The 14,023-nt window shown below is 37.5% G+C and overlaps 1 long non-coding RNA gene across 6 annotated transcripts in view; it reads left to right on the forward strand.

Moving 5' to 3' along the window:
- The window catches only part of LOC103007431 (uncharacterized), a 205,896-nt gene extending 201,064 nt beyond the window's left edge, over nucleotides 1-4,832 (forward strand). For all 6 annotated transcript variants that reach the window (XR_009005270.1, XR_009005268.1, XR_009005267.1 and 3 more), the window contains 2 exons: nucleotides 3,280-3,364; nucleotides 3,467-4,832. This is a non-coding gene — a long non-coding RNA (uncharacterized LOC103007431). The remainder of the gene's footprint in view (nucleotides 1-3,279; nucleotides 3,365-3,466) is intronic.
- The last annotated feature ends 9,191 nt before the right edge of the window (nucleotides 4,833-14,023 follow it).

The raw sequence follows: 14,023 nt of genomic DNA on the forward strand, positions 1-14,023 counted from the left end.
AGAAGATACTACCGTACCACAGAAGCATGCACCTGAAGCTTGCCAAACAATGTGGACAAGACTGAGGGAGGTCCTAAATGGTTATGCCAACATTATCTCACCTTGAAGTATGAGCATGTAAGAATTCACACTTAATCCCCTAAACACTTCCTTCAATAAATTAAGAAAGCTTGACAGTTTAACTAATTTACTTTCTTTTATTATTTCTTTTTTGTTTTTTTAAATTTTATTTATTTATTTATTTATGGCTGCGTTGGGTCTTCGTTTCTGTGCAAGGGCTTTCTCCTGTTGCGGCAAGTGGGGGCCACTCTTCATCGCGGTGCGCGGGCCTCTCACTATCGCGGCCTCTCCTGTTGCGGAGCACAGGCTCCAGACGCGCAGGCTCAGTAATTGTGGCTCACGGGCGTAGTTGCTCCGCGGCATGTGGGATTCTCCCAGACCAGGGCTCGAACCCGTGTCCCCTGCATTGGCAGGCAGACTCTCAACCACTGCGCCACCAGGGAAGCCCTTATTATTTCTTTATTCCAATTTTATCTGTACCATTTTTACTATGTTGGACTTTTCAAAAATCTTTTAACATTATTTATCAGATACTTTTAATTTAGAAAGCCCTGGTATCTTTTCCTTTGTATCAATTGTGTTCCCAAAAACCTCTCAGGAGCTAAATGGATATTTCCCTGAGAAATGCAATTTTAGAGACATATGCCAATATTTATATCTAATTTTTCATCAAGTACATTTAGATGCAGAAAGTTTTTTCCTTCTATCTATAACCATAAAAGATTAAAGATATATTCATTTTGAATCAAGATGCATGAATAAAGATACAGATCCTTCATTTTACTAGGCTTTGTTGGACTGGTTCATTAATAGATTTTTGAATTTTAAAGTTCTTACCAAAGCAATTTTTATCCCTTAAAAAAAAATAGACACTGAGTTTAATAACAGGTTAGATCAGTTTCTGTTACCAAAATGACTTTGGAGTTCCACGTAAGTGGAATCAGACAAACTGTATGTTCTTTAACCCATTTCAGGGGTGCTATTAAAATATGCCATGGCAACATCAAGATTGTACTTTCGACCTGTTTCTCAGAGAGTTTTTCTATCCACAATCCAGTATTTGAGATAATTCCACACGGACGCTGTGGTCTTCAGAAGAAACAAGCCTAGATAGAGGAGAATTTTTTTCTTGAGAAGTGACTGAGATCAAGAGAGACTGAGAGGACTCTTGTTTTCTTTCTCTCATTGTCTCGATTTGTCAGGCATTATGTCTCCTCATGAAATTTACCAGCTGGGTTCCAGTGTTTCCTTTGCTGGTTATTATCAGAAATATTTATTTAAGAAATGCCCAGCTATTATTTATATACAATATTGCATCTTAAAACCAGAATAAGAAGATGTAATGGAAAAGAATCAGAAAAAGAATATATATATGTATAACTAAATCTTTGCTGTACACCTGAAATGTGAATCAACTATACTTCAATTAAAAAATAAATTAAAAAAAGAAGGAATAAGTGAAGGTAAATTTTTTTTTTTTTAATGATGTGGCAAAAAGAACACTGATGGGAGTCTGGAAACCTCTTCCCATTTGGTTTCCACTGAAACAAATGGTGTGATTCAGAAAAGATCCTCACAACCTTAGCATAAATTAATGGAATTGACTAGATAAATTCCAATGAAACTAAGCTCTAAAACCCTATTCCAGAACTAAAAGGTTAACAATAAATCAATAAGCAGATGGGCTGAAAAGTCACTCTTGAAATTTAGAAACTAAATTTCAAATTACGGGGCTGTTCTTGAAATCACAGATATACTGGATGGTATAAAGTAAGGGAGGAGCAAGGAGAACCATGTAAAATTTTCTCAAGGGTAAGACCTGAGAGAAATGTGCATAATTCTTGCATTTCCCACAGCTAAGATTTTGGTCAATTAGAAAGACTAAGGTCAAAAAGGGCATGTAGCTTAGATATTAGCACTCATTTAATTGAAGAGAGAAATGGGAAAAAATGAATTCTAAAAATGGGGCAAAAACTTTAACTTTCCCCTTGCTCCATCAGCCCCAGTCATGCCACACCAAACATTTTTAAAAAATTAATTAGAAGTAAATAGTTGTAGTTATTAGACAGATGTCCCTGAGGAGGATTTCATGGTACAATCTCAGTAGACGAAAACCTAAAGGACCTTGCTAGTATTTTATCCTTATCAGTCTTAATGGTCTCTTAACCTTCTTTCAATGGCCTTAGTTCAGAAGCCAAACATCTAAATGACAGAACCATAAAGAATTAGTGAAATGTTCATTGGATTAAAAACTAGAGGGAAAAAAAAAAAGCTGTTAACATTTTTCAGAAAAAAAAAAAAGAGCCATTTTAGGTCAATGGCTTTGAAATGAGTATTTGCTCCTGTTAGGGGCTGTCTTGGTAGTCATTGCCAGATCCCATACCTGGCAGAGTGTTTGGTGCATGGGAAAAACCGAGTAAATGTTTGATTGATGAACAGACATGCTAAATAGGCTTTATTTGAGTCAATTCTTTCCCTGCTTTTTGGGCAAGTGGTCATTAATGTAAATGACAAACAGGGGTCTGGGGAATAGTTTATTTAATCTCTTGCTATAACTCTTTCTCCAGCCTCTCAACAAGCTCTGATGTTGGTCTCTGCACCTTCCCTGACCATACATTCCTGGAGTCTCTATATCACCAATATTACTCAGGAGATAAAATATCTAAAATAATAAGTCCTTTGACCAGAATGTCTCTTATCTGACCTACAACTTGAGCTAAATAATCAAACCTCAAAGCCCATGGAATTTAAAACTTTAGGGTTGCTGGTGCTGAATATTTTGTGATTGTTTTTTCCTTTCTTGCACTTAAAAAAAATTCTATGTACAGGTACAAATAAATATTCCATAGATACTTGTTGGATAAATGACTTTACAGTGCATACTGTAAGCTGTTTGAGGAAAGATTTTATGAAATTTGGTTGGTTGCCACAAAGCCTAAATGTTTTGTGATTCATTCAAACTTTTACCTTGTGCCATATCAGATAAAGTTTTATGAGTTTATCTACAGAAGGAAGAGCTTCTTGTCAAACACAAAAATAGGGAGCAGAGAGAAAGAGGTGGAGTTTCCTTACTGAAATCAGACGTCAACATGCTGTGTTCATTATGAACCCTCACATTCAATAAAGTTGAGAATGCCAGGGTACTGGAGCAGAGTTTTACTGAAGATCAAAACAACCTGCTTTAACAGACTTTGTGTTCTGTCTTTTCATTTCCTGTAGGTGGTTAGCTCCTGAACTGAACCAAATACCAAAGTCTCTGATTAGAGGTAACTGGTTTCCTTCCTGACACTGAAAATGTCAAAAGGTAAGCTGCCTCTGGATGGACCTAACTTTGAAGCTTATTTGTGATGATTCCAGTTAGTTCTAAGGTGGTAAGAATTAAAATATATTATATTTTGTTTTACAGATTCTTTGAAGTTTCTTGCTGGAACTTATTTTTAAATATCCTCAGTCTTTTGTTCTATATTCATAAGCAAATTGATTTCTTCACTCCTGATTCTATCTTACCAATTTTTAAATTATTTATAGTTACCTGTTACAATTAACAAGAAAATTGCACCTGATCTAGTCATAATTTTACGGAAAACTTTGTTTCATCATTCTATGATCTTCTAACTAAATTGCAAAATTTAAATTGGTCATAAAATGTTTTTTTATCTTGAAGAAGTTTAGAAAGAAGAAGCATGTATGAAGAAGCTACTGATACTTTATCTTTTCTTTTCAGATAGAGTGATCATGTATATACAATTTTTATCCTGTGCAACTCCAACGATAAAATTCCTAGGTTTGATAGGGATTTGGGAAGAAATAGTGGATAAGACTTACAGTCATTTGGGATTTAATTAAGTCACATTTTCAACAGGTGTTCTAAATAAATACAATAACAGTAATAAATATTATTAGCATGCAAGATAGTGCCTGACTAGAGGTGGTAAACATTAGATAGGGTTTGAATAAAGGACTATAAGCTCAGTATCACAGAACTTTAGATAGGAAAGTTACCTAAAAAATGTTCTAGTCCAATTCCTGAGTTTTACAAGTGAGAAAATTCAGTTTCAGGGGAAGAAACTGTTTCAGGTTAAACGGTCTGTTAGTGGCATAGTTGAGGCAACATTCTATGTCTTCTACTTCTGATTCACTACCTTTAGCCTCTGTTTTTTCTAAATGTACCAACTGAAAAACAAAAGTGACTACATGTATTGAACTATCCATATAATTATTAATTTAAATAGTACAAGTTAAACCTTGATCTACACAGTTATACCTGAACATATTTTGAATAGTGCTGTGAATTTTGTAGATCATGTTCAATTATTTATCACTTACTCAAAACTTGTTTCTGTTGTACAAGCCAAGTTATGACAATATAGAAAGTAGAAAAAGAAATGAAGAACATCCACAATTTCTACCATTACAGTACACACTATGCAGTTTTTACTCCTAGTACTTATTCATGCTTACATATTTTCTGAAGTTGTAATGATGAGGTAATATGATCTTTGTTATGTTTTATTTAATTAACATTATATCATGACATTTTCATGTTATTACATAATGTTCATAATGACTACTTTAGCAACTGCATAGTATTTCATTGACTTGCTTTGATATTTATTCAGCCATTTCCCTCTTGTTGAACAATTAAGTCACCTCCAATGTAACTATTAATAACACTGCAGTGAATTTCTTCATTCACATTGCTTGTGTATGTTGTTTTTCTTTAAATTATTTTTCTGTGGGTAAATTATAAACTATTGAATTTTAACTGGATATGAGTATTTAGGTATCAGCAGGGCTTATAGCACATTTTGCTAAATAGTTTTCTAAAAAGGTTACATTATATAACTAAAGAATAAAGTCATCTAGGCTGTTGATTAAATAGCACAGCCCCACATTTACCAGACATGGACCATGGAAACAACAGAGAAGCCACAGTTAGGACTGGCCTTGTGTGCAGAAGGGTGTCCAGAAGTCTGCACAGATAATGTACATGACAGTCCCTAAAAATGAAGCCCAGTAGTTTTCCTGAAATTTCCAACAATGTAGACTCTCAGTGCCTTCTTTTTTTTTTTTAATAGCTGAGGCTGACAGTTTTTTATTTTTTTTAAATTATTTATTTATTTATTTATTCTTGGCTGTGTTGGGTCTTCGTTTCTGTGCGAGGGCTTTCTCTAGTTGTGGCAAGTGGGGGCCACTCCTCATCGCGATGCACGGACCTCTCAGTGTCGCGGCCTCTCCTGTTGCGGAGCACAGGCTCCAGACGCGCAGGCTCAGCAGTCGTGGCTCACGGGCCCAGTTGCTCCGCGGCATGTGGGATCTTCCCAGACCAGGGCTCGAACCCGTGTCCTCTGCATTGGCAGGCAGATTCTCAACCACTGCGCCACCAGGGAAGCCCTAGTGCCTTCTTAAGGAACTAGATTTTTAATAAAGTCAAGACATTTCTAGACCAAAGAAGGGTAAAGAATTAGCTAACACATGTTCAGTCTAGTTAACATGATTAACTCCCATTACCAATCATGTACACTTAGAGAAAATAGCCTTAATCCTTCAAATAAGTACTAAGAAGGAAGAAGTTGAGCACATGAGACTCTTTTTGCCTGTTGAGTGAAAGAAAATAGAAAATTGGACTTAAATCTCTCATCCATCATAAACATGTATTCCCTATACACACACCCCACCCCACCCTCAATCCGACATACACACACACACACACACACACACACACACACACACACACTGGTCAATGAAAAGACCATGCTTTTCTTTTTTTTTTCCACAGACTTACTGTTTGTTTTCCTCCAAATGGCAAAGGCAGAAGTAGATTGAGTTACTTAGGCAGAGTTCTGTGTTAGAACTGTGAACCACATTTTCATCCTACTTTTTTAATGGAAGGGTTGCTTATGTTTCAATTCAATCTCTGTGGCTATTGCTATTGAGTAAACCTCTTTACTCCGACCTTCTGGGTGAAAAAAGACCATGCTTTTTAAATTTCATAAGTTCTTTAGGACTCAGACCCAGGACTCCCAGGGCTGTGGTGATTGACTTGCTCATTATTGCTCAGTATTTTTTTCCTCGTATATGGAGCTACACAGCTACCATTTATTGAAAAGCTGCTATCTCCCAGCCACTTTCTTGGATGCTTTTTGTTCAGGATCTCATTTAATCCTCAGAACAACTCTATATAGTACCATTTATTTCTCTCTATTACATATGTGGAAATCAAGGCCCAGAATCTTTAAGCAATTTGCATGAAAACACAAGTTCTGAGTTATGAGGTGGCAGAGACAAGATTCACCCTTCTCTGATGCTGTTCTGTGAAGTACCTCTCAGTGCAGCACAGACAAGTTGAGGGAGGCATTTCTACCTTAATATGTTAACATTTCTGGGGTATTTTGGTTCTCTTGAGATTTTTCTATTCATAAAACTTGAAAAACCTCTCAGTTACTTCTTTTTCTCAGAATGTTGGTCATACTGGATATTTACTCTGCTATTAAATGTATGTCCAGAAGAATACAAATGGGAACCAAAATAGTGGCCCAAAATTAACTCTGTAATGTTTAATGAAATGTTATAATATTTTGCGTTCAATCTTCATGACTAAAGTCACGACAGATATTCCAAATCAGCAGTTGTGTTGCCAGTGGAATCTCAACAATATTAATTCAGATTTGAACAACCACTCTTGATTTATCTCTAGATTCAGGTCCCATAAAAACTAAGGATGAAGTCTCCTGATTGAAGTCTTTAAATTTAATTTCTAAAAAGCAATTAAATCTGATAAAGTGTTTGGGTCTGAGAAATTTTGGCGAAGGCAAAGAATGAAACAGGAATATACCTGTGTCATAACACAGCTACCTTATTGACAATTCTCCTCCTCAAGTAGTTAAGCTGATCTCTCAGCAAATCCATTAAAATTACTCACAAGAATTTAAGTATGTACTATTAGTCAGAATGATCTTGGTACAGAGTTAAACAATATTATTCCTTTCCCTGCTTTGAAATTTTCACCCAAAGAAGGATTAGATGAATTCTAAGTTTTTTAAGTTTGTAGAAGAATTCTACCACAAATTTAAACTCAAGAGGAAAACACTTTAGATGTATGATTAATATATTATTAGTGAATATTTGGGATAAAAAACGTCTCATACTTAGAAACGCCAAAGAAAACCAGTTTATGTCTATTATAGGTGGAAAGATACTGGCCATAAATATATCTTGAACTTTTAACTGTGACAAAAGAAATTTTACTACATATTCTGCCTGCTTTTACATAGGTAGTTAAACTCTATATAATTATATAGTTAGAAACACAGTTATATAACAAATTAAGTCCTGGGAAAGGGAAAAAAACATGATTCCATGTAGATACACACAGCCCTCAAAATTTGCTTGCAAATGGTTTGGCTCTTAAACATAATTTCGCACAGAAAAATATTTCAAATTATAGCCCCTCTCCACCTGAAACCCACTGAATGCATAATTAAGTTGAACTGTGGTTATTATATTTGAGACAGAGCTCTTTCAGGGAGGAAGGAGGCAGAGAACACACATTTACTTCTTTCCTTTAGGGCTGGCTATGAATAAAATATTGTCATAGACAATGTTGATTAGGTATCTTTTATATTCTTTCATCTGTCACCTGAATTTTGCCTGCTGCTCAGTTTTTGGTGTGTGCTATACTCACTTCCTGTTTTAAACTACGCTTATTGGCACACTACCCAGGACCAGCCTACCTCCCAAAGGACTTTGTGCCTCAAAATGATCTCCCTCCCCTCTTGTCTCTACTGCAGTGCCTTCCATGTAGAAGGCACTCAATAATTACTCATTGAAGGAATGAATGAAATAAGAAACATACAAAGTAAAAGAGAAAAGATGCGGTTTTGATCCTTTATAGCCTCTTCACTTTCCCTATATTTACATTGTTTTCCAAGTTTCATCCGGTTGTTGTTTTGCACAATGGCTCCCTTGGAGGTGAGAGCTTGAGTTCCAACAAGCGTGGTAAGGGTAGGGTGGAGGACAGCCGGGCACATGTTTTATGCAGATTTTTAGATTCAGTGTTAATGGAAAGCTCACCTTATTTTTAAATGATGAGGCTATTGTAAATAGCAAGGCTACAAAGCTCAAGAGAACATGGTGAATCACGATGACAGAAGGTAAGCACACAGTGGTAATGTGGTGTAGAGATCGCTGACTTGCTTCGCGTGTGTTCCAAGCAGTGATGGCATCTTAAAGCAGCCACATGTCTGTCCTATCCAACACATAGAGAGGCACGATAGAACAGTGCAGCTACAGTGCTTCTGCTTTGCAACAGCGGTTCACAGCCAACGATGCTCAGTGCTCAGTGTAGCTCCCATGGTAACTCATGGGCGAGGTGCCTCCTTAGGCCCTTCCTGTGCTGCATACCTATCTCATTGCTAAGCTGCTTCTGGTTGAAATCCCATGCACATGCTCTTGTATGGTCAAAAAGAGACTTCCTCTGTACAGAACTCACTCAAAGCCCGACATGGGCACATGGCAGGCTGCTGGCCAAAATGTGCCCGCTAAGCCGCTAACAAATGAATCATGAATCTGGGTGACTGGAGAGACAAATGTTTACCATGGAATGGTAACAAAAAGTCTGGGCTTTTTGCCATTTAGGAAAGAAAAAAAAGTCTATAAACTTTCTATCCTTTCCTGGATGGAGGTCTAAGGAGGTACAGGGCACTCAGTTCAGTCTTTAGACAGCAAGCAAAGTGACAAAAAATGAGACTTTTTAGAGATTCACAGTGAAATACACATGCATATATATATATACATATATATATATATATATATATATATATATATAATTTTCTTTTTTTGTGATGACTGGTTTGCTTTACCATAAAACAGAGTAGGATGTTGTCATTACAATTTAGCTCTTTCCTATTCCAGCCCTTCATTGTTTAAGGCTATAGGGAAAGCAGGTTGTGCTTAATGAGTAATAACTCATTGAACACCAAGAATGAGGGCAGAATAAGATAATGTTTATGAGTATAGACTTTGTAGTCAGACAGAGTGGATTTCAATTCCAGACCTGCCACAATCTGGCTGTGTGACTTTTAGGAGGTTACTTAACATCTTCCTCTCTGTAACGGTCAGTGCAGGTAGGCAATATGTGTTAAGCACTTAGAACAGTGCCTGGGACAGATTAAGGGCTCAATAAATGTTACTTGAAGATTATTTGCTTACTGATAGTATTCCTAAAATTAGTATTAGGAAAATTTTGCACCAGAAGCATTATGGCCAAAGAGCCAAAAATACACACCAATAACATTATGCCCCACTAGACTAAGTTTGCTAATTCCTCTAAGGAAAGTTATTTGAGTAGAAGTATTTTAAATTAACTATTTGCATATTGTTTACTTTTTCTTTTCTGTGTTTTATCAGTCCTTATCACTGTGCCTGGTAAATAAATTATTTCAGAAATGGAGACAAGACAAACAAGAGATCTAAGACAATGGAATGTCTAGTATGTTAACATACTCTATTCCGGAGGGAGAAAATTAAGAAAAATGGTTTCCAGCATATTTATGAACAACTTATTATTGATATTCTGTGGTACATACATACATGCATGCATATATGCAAACGTCTTTCCGTTTGGCCTTTTGCTCCCTTTTCTGAGTGGCCTGCCGTGCCTCCATTTCTGCTGTCAGTGGCCCTGGCACCTGGAGGACTTCCAGGAAGGTATAACCTGACCTGAGCTTTGCTGTAATCATAAGCATCTGGATTCTTCTCCATGAATCTCCGGAACTCATTACGTGCTGACTTGTCAGCTGCAACTGTGCATGGTGGCCAGGTCCGGGAGTCCCTAGGTGCGAAAACCCAAAAGTGGGTTCAGCTTGCCTCCTGCTCCTCCCAACATCACCCAAGCAGACCAAGGGAAATACTGTCAAGTAGCCAGTACCAAGATCATCATCCGTGTACCCCAGAAGGGGTCGGCATGAAGACCCTTACTTACTGCACAGGGGTCTGCCCCTGCCTCTGAGGCCAACCACTGAGCCTCTCCCAGCTGCAGCTGCTGTGCACAGGATGGTGAAGCCACCAGAGCCCAAGGGGGCACTGAGCAGAGACAGAACTCCAGGGTCTAGGGGGCTGGTAGCTAGCCGGAGCTTCAGCATCCCCGTATCTCCAGCTCAGCAAGCAGCCAGAAGCATGTCCCAGAGCTCTGGCTGACCAGGGGACTTGGCCTCATCTGGGGAAGGCCCCAAAGGGGCTGACTGTGAAAAGGCCTCATCTTCTTGAGGTTGCTGGGAAAGAGTCATTTGCACCCCAGCCTCCAGGTCTCGGTTTTTCTCCCTCTTATTCCTTTTTCTCCTCCTCTGCTTGGGCAATACCTCAAATTCATGAAGATCCAGCGTCCCCAGTGTCACCTCTACTAGCTCCAACTCTACCTGGGGGCCATCCTCTCCCTCTGACTCTGAACCTAGGGAAAAATTTGCTATGTTAGATCCATCTAAGGAATAAGCAGAGGGTAGAAGGGTGTGAGCTGCACCAGATGCATAAGAATGTACATAGAGAGATAATCCAGATCACTTGAAATAAAATTGTCACCCAAAAAAAAAAAATTTCTCCTTCAGCTGCATTTTGCTTCACTTTGTCTCTCTGGCAAGCTGGCAAACTGTTTGATGATCCCATGTTCAGCACACAGACATTGCAGGTTCTCCAATATCTTCATTCGACTATTCAGGGAGAAGCTGAGAACATCAAACTATTTTCAGTTATGCTAGAAATGCACCAGGAAGTTTCCTACTGTGTAGCAGAGTGGAAGTGATTTATTTTAAATGAGAAAATGAACCATTGGTCAATGGAAAGTTGACAGCTAATAAAATATCTGCAGCTGGGACTCATCTCTCCATGCAAAAGAGATCTGAAAAAGAGGCAAGGGGAATTGAGGTGATTTGGACTACTTATGACATGAACTTCTGACACTCATTCTGTAAAACTAGTAATATGAAATATGGTTTTCCAACTTCAAGGCTGAGTGATGAAGGAAAGAAAAGATGTGAAATGTTAGAAACTTACTTCATGGGAGACTTATTTCAGATACTCTAAAAATATCTGTAGAACCTCAGGTAAAATTTCCTTGTGAGACCCCCTTCCTTTAGAACTTCTCTTTGCAATCCAAACCTCCAGTTCAAGTACAGTGTGAACTAGAGAAGAAAAAGGTAGGAAAGGAAGATTGGGAGTTGGCTCTATCAAAAACATTCTTTAATAACATACCTGTATCTAATAACTGCTTGACGTTTTAGAGAACTTTTGTTATTATTTATAGAATTATTAATGCTTTGAATGGAAACATCAGCAAGATGGCAGAATAAGAAGCCTCAAACCTTCCTTTCCCCATGGAGATATCAACAATGGTACAAGATCAATTCCCTTTGTGAGAAATCCAGACACCAATTAATAGGCTGCTTCACCACAGGCAAGCCTGAAATCAGCTGCATCAAAGCTGGTAGAAAAATTCATAGCATTCACTCATCAGAATCCCTCCCACCAGCACAATGCAGCACACTGCAGCATGATCCAAAGGAAATTCCCAACTCCTGTAATCTCCAGGGAGGGGGGAAGGAGGGACAAAAGACTGGAATATACATATAACATTCTTATTTTTGTGGGGGGCTAACAGAGGAATTGGCTTCTTTCTTGCTTGAATATAAACACTGACAGGAAAGAACTCCAGGTTGGGGGCTGCTAAGAACAAAGGTGAAAGTTTGAACTAGCATTGACACTCCTCCTGTCTCAGAATAGAGCAAAGGGGAGAAAACCCCCAACTCCTGGCTTCTCCCTGGAGAGGGAAAGAGTTGAATCATGTGTCCAACGGCTGGCTTCTTTTGGGGGTGGGGGACATGCCAGAGGAATTGGTTTTCATCTCATTTGACTTGGAGTGCTGACAGAACCTGGGATACTCTAGATGCCTGGGGGTCTTTGAGAACAAAAAAAGAGCTAGGTGGCTTATGGCAGCTCCAGAGAACCTGCAGTACCACAAACAGACACCAGAGGGAAAAAGAGATTATGAACCCCTGAAGAAAGAGCCTGCAAAACCTCTCTGATTGGAAATTTATATGCACAAGCCCAGCGATGATACGTCCACAGAAAAGGTTTGAGAGGCCCCCAGAATCTCTATTCAGGCCAATGAGTGAAGGTCTCCTCTGCATGAAGCTAGTCCATAAAGACTGGGAGAAGTGGATGTTGTTTTCAATGTGCAGATTACAACACAAAGTAACCAGTCACATGAAGAAACAGAAAAACATGGCCCAACCAAGGGAACAAAATAAATCTCCAGGTACTGACCCTAAAGAATTGAAAGTATATAAATTACCTGGCAATTTAAGATAATCATCATAAAGATGCTAAAAGCTCAGGAAAATAATACTTGGACAAAATGGTAACAACCACAAAGAGATAGAAAAATAGACTTCAAGTCAGAAATTGTCACAGGAGACAAAGAAGGACATTACATAGTGAAAAAGGATCAATTCACTTGGGAGAGAGCAATTACAAATATACATGCATCAAACATCACAGCACTCAAATTTAGGAAGCAAACAATGACAGAACTGAAGATAGAAACAGATAGCAACACAATAATAGTAGGAGGTTTCAATACCCCACTTTCAATAATGGATAGAGCAACCAGATGGAGATCAATATGGAAAGAGAAAACTTGAACAACGGTATAGACCAATGGACCTAACAGATATATACAAAACACCCCACCCAACAGCAGCAGAATACTTATTCTTTTCCAGGAACATTATCCAGGATAGATCACTTGTTAGGTCACAAAACAAGTCTTTACAAATTTAAGAAGTTTGAAATCATACCAAGTATGTTTTCTAACCATAAGAAAATGTAACTAGAAATCAATAGCAGAAGGAAAACTGGAAAACTCACAGATATGTGGAAATTAAACAGCACACTCCTGACAACCAATGAGTTAAGGAAGCAATCAAAAGAGAAGTTAAAAAATATCTTAAGACAAACAAAAATATAACATAATAAAACTTATGGGATGCAGCTAGAGCAATAATAAGAGGGAAGTTTATGGTGGTAAATACCTGTATTAAGAAGGGATGACCTCAAATACACCTCAAGAAACTAGAAAAAGAAGAACAAACAAAGCCCAAAGTTAGCAGAAGGAAATAATAAAGATTAGAGAATAAATAAACAAAACAGAGATTAGTAAAAAAATAGGAAAAGTCAATCAAACTAAGAGTTAGTTGTTTGTGAAGATCCATGAAATTGACAAATAATTAGATTAATTAAGAAAAAGAGAGAAAAGTCTCAAATCATCAAACCAGAAATGAAAGAAAACACATTACAATTGATGAAACAGAAATTAAAAATATTATAAGACACTACTATGAACAATTAAATGTCAACAAATTGGATAAGCTAGAAGAAATGGATACATTTCTAGAAACATGCAAACTACCAAGACTGAATCATGAAGAAGTAGAAAATCTGTACAGACCTATAACTTGTAAGGAGATTGAATCACAATAAAAAGTCTCCCAACAGTAAAAGTCCAGGACCAGATGGCTTCACTAGACAATTCTACAAAATAATTCGAGAAGAATTAATGTCAATCATTCTCAAATCCTTCCAAATAATTGAAGAGGAGAGAACGCTTCCAAACTCATTTTTATAAGGCCAGCATTACTCTGATGCCAAAGCCGAAAACGTTACAAGAAAAGAAAACTACAGACCAATATCCCTGATGATAACAGATGGAAAAATCCTTAACAAAATAGTAGCAAACCAAATTTAATAGCACATTAAAAGCATCATAAACCATGATCAAGTGAGATTTTTTTCCCTTGGGATGCAAAGATAGTTCAATATACAAAAATCAATCAATGTAATATACCACATTAACAAGAGTGAAGGATAAAAATCACATGATAATCTCAATAGATCCAGAAAAGGTGTTTGACAA

Source organism: Balaenoptera acutorostrata, chromosome 14 (assembly GCF_949987535.1).
Source record: "Balaenoptera acutorostrata chromosome 14, mBalAcu1.1, whole genome shotgun sequence".
Lineage (NCBI taxonomy): Eukaryota > Metazoa > Chordata > Mammalia > Artiodactyla > Balaenopteridae > Balaenoptera > Balaenoptera acutorostrata.